Source organism: Canis lupus, chromosome 14, assembly GCF_048164855.1.
Source record: "Canis lupus baileyi chromosome 14, mCanLup2.hap1, whole genome shotgun sequence".
NCBI lineage: Eukaryota > Metazoa > Chordata > Mammalia > Carnivora > Canidae > Canis > Canis lupus.
The window spans coordinates 10,626,142-10,633,713 of NC_132851.1; positions in this window are offsets into that span (position 1 = coordinate 10,626,142).

Consider the following 7,572-nt stretch of genomic DNA (forward strand, 5'->3'; position numbering starts at 1 on the left):
GAGGGTGGAAGGATTCTATGATTCTTGTGTTCATGATACCATTCTTCCCTAAAGTCATTGAGACTTCTTCTGTTTCCTTGCTTAGAAAGCCATTCCCAACACATTCCTCACCTTCCTGGAATTTTGATTAAAATATCAATTTTCATTAATTGTAGTTTTTTGATGCTCAAAGAGGGCTTTTGTACCCAAAAAATATTATTTAGAATTATGAGGGATTTAAATATTTGATATAATAAATTTCCCAAAATTTAAAACCAAAATTGTCCTGAAAGCTTTAAACCTACCTGAATAGTTCAGTTCTTTTATTTTACCTATAAATTTAGTACATTTTATGTAAAACGTGAACAATAATTTTCAGGAGAATCTTTAATTAATGTTTGGTCAAATAATGTAGAACTTACCAAATTCTACTTAAACCATTTAATTTATGGACTTAATTCAGTTCCCTAAGCATTGTAAACTCCATTTCAAATTAGTGTATTTTCTTTTAACTGCTTGATCAGGCAAGGGCACAGCACTTCTAGATAAATCCTTCCTAGCATTTACACAACTATTTTTAGTTTTTCTCAAATTCTTTTATTTATTTACTTTTTTTTAGAAAGAGAGAGGAGAGAGCATGTGCATGAGTAGGGGAGGGTAAGAAAGAGAGAGAGAAAATCTTAAGCAGGCTCCATGCCCAGTGCAGAGCCCCATGCAGGGCTGAATCTCACAACCCTGAGATCATGACCTGAGCTGAAATCAAGAGTTGGATGCTTAACCAACTGAGCCACCCAGGTGCCCCTTAAATTATTTTCAATATTTCAATAATTTTTTAGAATTTAGACAAATTTTCTTAACAACTTTCAGCTTAAAATAACAAACCTAGTATCAATCTTTTAAAGCTGGAATCACAGGGTTAATCTTTCAAATTCTCTAACATTTCAAATTATCTTTAACACAACAGACTATAAAACAGCATGCACAGGTTATTCTGAGTTAACACAAAATGAGTTTAGCTAGGGTTTGATTTCCTTAGAATCTGAAAATATAAATAACAAGATAAACTGAAGAGCTACATATCAAACTCCAGACTCCCAAACAAAAAATGTACATTCTTTACAAAATGGCAATGGAACACTGAACATGTATTAGGCCACAAAGGTATCATCAATAAGTTCTACAAAATGGAACTAAGTAGGCCATGTTATGGAGCCAAAATATAATTAAATTCAAATAAAAAATAAAGACCAAATAAAAGAAAACCATTTATTTATAAATTTAAGATTACTTTTCTAAATAATTATTTGGTGATACAAATGAAAATTGTAATAAAATAATATTTTAACAGCAATAATTGATACCAACATATAATAAGCTGGCAATATGTCTTATTGACTCACCCTTTTCTTGTCATTTACCTCTTGATCAAGCTTTTGCATTCATCAATGACTTTAGTATCTGGCTGGCTGTTTTCCTATCACTTATTTTCATCATTCTTAGTGAATTTAACTTCATATAAATAATTCATCCAACACCCAGATGTTTCAGTTTTCTACTTCCTCAGTTGACTTCTTGGCTTCTTCCATGGTTAAAAAAGAAAATTTCTTTCTAATTTGCATTGGAAATGCATTACAAGGGTATCCTCATGGTATCATATCATTCATCCCATAATAAGTACTATGCTAAGATATAGTTTAAATAGACCTATAAGGTTACCTGACTCCATCTATCACTACCTAGTTATTATATTTATTTTAAAACTGGCTGTTTAAAGTATAAGTATTTTATTAACAATGAAAAATGAAATAAAATACTGAAATGTAACTGAAAAGACTCATAATGATCATTTTTAAACAAACAACTAAAATCTCATAAGCAAAGATCTAATTTCTAGTAGTACAGTAACACTACTTCAAAATACAAACTCCTCCAGCTTCTACAGTCTATTGTGCTGGATACATAGTTTACATTAATATATAGTTATTGGCTGATTGACATAGTGTTTGCACATAAGTTGCACTTATTTACTAGATGCTTCTAACAATGTCTAAGAATAGTAATGAAAGGGGCAGTCAGTTAAGTAGCTGACTTTTGATTTTGGTTCGGGTCATGATCTCAGGATCCTGGGATCAAGCCTTGTGTCAGGCAGGCTCCCTGCTAGGGATTGTCTCTCTCCCTCTCCCTCTGCCTTTCCCCCTGCTCTCTCTCTCTCTCTCTCTCTCTCTCTCCCTCTCTAAAAAGAATAAAGAAATCTTTTTTAAAAAAATACCCATCCATAAGGAGATAACTAATCAGAGAGAAAAGAATAGCAAAGATGAAAGATAAAAGAATAAATAACTGATTTATGGCATGATATTGACTTTAAGTATATGGGGGTACTAGATAGGGGTTCTATTAATCTGCACATATCAGTCACTAACTGAATTACCTAGAGAGGGGATTATTATTCTTATAAAAGAAAAAAATATGGCTATAGATAGTGCAGGACTGGTATAGTAGCTCCATAATGTTATCAATATCCCAATCTACTTCTCTCATTAAGCTCTGCCATCCTTAGCATTTAGTTTTCATTCTTTTGATCATTTTATAAACACAAGATGATTGCTTAATCTGCAACTTCTAGTCCAGGTTCTAGAAAGATCAAAGAGATGAAAATCATAGGATTATATCAAGGTGCAGAAAAAGTATTTGACAAAATTCAACATCCTTTCACAATAAAACCCTCAACAAACTGAGTACAGAAGGAATGTAATAAAGGCCGTATATGACAAACCACAGCCAACATCATACTCAATGGTGAAAGGTTGCAAACTTTTTAAGATCTGGAATGAGACAAGGGGTCCTTTCTCATTATTACTTTCAATATAGTACTGGAAGCCCTAGCCAGAACAATTAGGCAAGAAAAACAAATAAAGGGCAGCCAAATCAGAAAGAAAAAAACCCAAAATTTTCTGCCTGCAGATGACACGATCTTATGAATAGAACATTCTAAAGACTCCACCATAAAAACCTGTTAAAGTGTAAAAGTGGTTATCAGGGAATTAGAAGTGAGGAAAATAGGGAGATGTTGATTATTGGCTACAAGCTATAAGATAAATAAGGTCTGGGCAGCCTGGGTGACCCAGCGGTTTAGCGCTGCCTTCGGCTCAGGGTGTGATCCTGGGGTCCTGGGATCCAGTCCCACATCAGGCTCCCTGCATGGAGGCTGCTTCTCCCTCTGCCTGTGTCTCTGCTTCTCTCTCTCTCTCTCTCTCTCTCTCTCTCTCTCTGTCTCTCTCCTTGTGTCTCTCATGAATAAATAAATAAAATCTTTAAAAAAAAAGATAAATAAGGTCTGAGGATCTAATATATAATCTGGTGACTGCAGCTGATAATACTGTGTTGTATAATTGAAATTTTCTAAGAGGGAAGAACTTAAATGTTCACAGAAAGAAAGGAAGGAAGAAGGAAGGAAGGAAGAAAGAGAAAAAAAAGGTTAGACTGGAGGAATCCTTTCACAATGGAAATATATCATACAACATATGTATACATATATCAAGTAATCATGATGCACACTTTAAATACCTTATGTATTTGTCAATTATACTTCAGTAAAGCTGAAAAACTTTTAGAACTAGTAAATGAATTCAGTTGCAGGATAAAAAATCAATATACAGAATCAGTTGTATCTCTATTCACTAACACTAAACTATCTAAAAAAGAAATAAGGAAAGCAATTCCATTTACAACAGCATCAAAAACAATGAAATAATTGCGAATAAATTTAAACAAGGAATAAATGAAAGACCAGTACCTTGAAAACTGTAAAACACTGTTGAAAGAAATAGAAGACACAAATAAACAGAAGTATTTCCCATGTTTATGGGTCAAAAGAATTAATATTAATATTGTTAAAATATTCATACTATCCAAAACCATCTGTAGATTCAATGCAATCTCTATTGAAATCCAATGGCATTTTTCACAGAAATACAAAAAACAATACAGCCAAAGCAATCTTGAGAAAGAAGAACAAAGCTGGAGGCATCATACTTCCTGATTTCAAACTATACTACAAAGTTTTAGTAATCAAAATGGTATGTATGGTACATATAAAGACTGACATAGGTCAATTAAACAGAATGGAGAACCCAGAAATAAACCCATGCATTTACAACTAATATTTGACAAGGGAACCAAGACTATTCACACAACTCAATCGCAAAATAATAATAATAACAATTATTATTATTTGATTAAAAATTGGGCAAAGAAATTGAATAGACATTTTTCCAAAGAAGGCATACAAATGGCCACCAGATGCATAAAAAAGACGCTCAGCATCACTCCATCAGGGAAATGCAAATCGAAACCACAATGAGATATCACCTCACCTCTATTAGAACAGCTATTATGAAAAATAGAAAAGTACTGACAAGGATATGGAGAATAGGGAATTCTGGTGCACTGTTGATAGGAATGTAAATTGGTATGGTCATTATGGAAAACAGAATGGAGGTACCTCAAATAATTAAAAATAGAACTACTATACGATGCAGCAATTCCACTCCTGGGTATATAGTGAAGAAAATGAAATAACTATCTTGAGGAAATATGTACATTGCCACATTAGTCACAATAGCTGAGATATGTAAACAACCTAAGTGTCAGTCCATCAACAGATGAATGGAGAAAATGTGATGTGCATGAATATTACACAATGCAGTATTATTCAGCCATGAGAAAAAAGCAAATCCTGTCATTTGCAACAACACGGATGAAGGTTGATGACGTTACGTTAAGTGGAATAAGTCAGAGAAAGAAATATACTGTATGATATCACTTACATATGGAATCTAAAAAAGCCAAACACACAGAAACAGAGAATTGATTGGTAGTTGCCAGGGGTGGGGAATGCAGATGCTCGTCAAAGAAACAAACTTCCAGTTATAAAATGAATAAGTTCTGAGGATTTAATGTGCAGCATGGTTTGACTACATTGTATTGTATACTTGAAGGTTGCTAAGAAAGTAGATCTTAATTGTTCTCACTACACACGCACAATGATAATTATGTGAGGTAATGGATGTGTTAAATAACCTTATTGTGGCAATCATTTTGCAATATATATATAATCATAACATTGTACATCTTACTTACTTATATTGAGATATATCAATTATATCTCAATAAGGGGGGGAGGGTGGAGATGAAAGAAGCACCCAAGAGGAAAAGGTGGTGCCATGTCTATATCACAAAACAATTCCTACAAATTCTTTCCTGTCTCACTGGCAAGAATATTATCACTTCTTACTCCAAAAGAACTGCTCAGAACAAAATTGGGATTATATTTTTACAAAAGAAAGGAAGAATAAATGTTAGATAGATGACCATTAGTTTCTGCAATATTGAGAGTAGAAAGAGGGAGAAAATTCTTGGAAAGGGCCTCATGGAGAAAGTGATGAAAGAGCTTGATCTTTAAAAATGGCAGGAGCTGAGTATCCCTATGAAGACCAAAGGAGTACTTCAGTATCGTGAATAGCATGAACAGAAGGAGAAGTGGATATGAGTGATTAGCCTGACATATTCCGAGAACAGATTAAGGCATAGACTATGCTGGGAGCAATGAGAGAAAGCTGAATTGATGGAGGGAGTTCAAGTTGTGGAGATCTTTGACAGGAAAGCTTTGGACTTGACAAGAAGCATATTAAGGATCTACTGGAAGTTTTAAAGCAAAAGGAAGAATGTATTTAACTAATAGTTTAAGAAAATTTTCTGTGGTTGCAGAATGTGGTACAGATTAAAGTGGAAAGAGATTGGATCTATTTGCTTATGAAGTCACTGAATAACATCCAAGTGCTTTCACTGCAACAATTATAGTTGTTGCCCAGCTGAAGGTCTTAGAGTTACCCTAACACGAGTGTTTCCTGACTAATGGCTCACAAACTGGCAATCATCCACGACGTGCTCGCTAATCCACCCGAAAATGCTATTCGTTCTTAAGACAGTACAGAACAATATTGTCACTATATTTTTAACATGTGAGACATTATCTACCTTGGATTGTGGCAATTGAGCTTTTGAGGAGGAAATACAAATGATGATTTTTAAAAAGCAGGCCATTTTTATTTTGGTCAGTATGCTCAAAGTTAAGTGTTGAAGGTATCCATGTGTGGAGAAGTGTGTGAAAACTAATTTTTATGCCAGTGTCCTTTTCAAACACTGTGCATCAAAATTCTGGTTTAATAGCTTGCCTGACTCACTATTCTCTTCCATCCCTCGGGCAACTCAGATTTCTGCAGTAGGCTGGAGTTTAGCCGCACCCCCGGCTTGGGGACCAATCTTCTTCCTTACTATTATTAGAGGATTCTGGAATCATAATCAAGTAGCTCAGTGACTCAGCAACCCAGCATGAAGTCAGCTCTGCTTCAGGAGATGGTTAACCTTAGATCCCTTTCTAGTGATTTGATTCTTATCATGTTTTTCCTTGTTGAACACTCTGTTGTGATGCTTGACCCAATGCCCATCCCTCCAGAACTGAGATCTTACCTGGGTCCCATCAGTCCTCCAGAATGCCAATGTCCTAACCCTGAGTCCCAATGCCCTCCACCTTCTGCTCACCCTTCCTGATGCTTCTTCTTTTCTTGTTGACATGTCTAGCTATTGCTAATTCCCAAATCCCCAGCAGCTCACCTGCTTGTACTTATTTCCTCCTATTTCCTATTGCTTAGAGTTGTCTGGTCTCCTGAGTCAAGCCTGTTGAACAGCTGACTATAATCGTGTCCTGTAGTTTTATAAAGTTTCACATCTCACAGCCTCTCTTTAAGCCTTTTTGCTTATGGAAGGATTTTCAAAAAAATATTAATTCATTTTTATTCTATATACTTTTCCCCCTTCCCTTCCCATTCTCAGCAGGTAGCCAGGCTCCTAGGATATCCTTGATACAGAGAATTTTGCTGAGAAGTCAGAAGCCATCCCAAAAAGATGGTTTTTTTTTTTTTTTTTTTTTTTTTTGCCTTTTGGACAAACTTACTGAAGAGCTTATTTTAAATATCCTGAATTCATAGAATAGAAAAATGTGTATTCTATGGGAAGTAAGAGGAGTGGGGGCTTGGGCCATATCAGAGAAGCACATTTGGGAGTTGACAAAGACCTCAGAGGTTTGGCTGTATGAATTACCGAGAAACCTAGGCCTGGGAACCCCCAGTGCCCAAGGTTCCCACAGCCCACACCCTAAGTGTGCTACAAATGTGGCATAGATACAGAAAAATGGAAGGACCGTTCCAGGTGGTATAAAGGCATCCTAATAATAACACCTTTAGTAATGGTGACAGGAGGGGAAGCAATAGGAATGAGGCTGATCATTTCTCCAGCCTATGTGATAGGGGTCCAAAGAGGAATTCAAGTTGGCTTTTTAAGTAATCCCAGATAACATAGCTATAAATATGACACAAACCCTGCCTTCAAGGAATTTTAAGATACATGTGGAAAATAAGACAAAGTCGCCTATATAATATGTATATATATATATCACAGTGTACATACATAATACAATAATACATATACATAATACAATACATAATATATCATAGTAAATAATATAACATAACAACA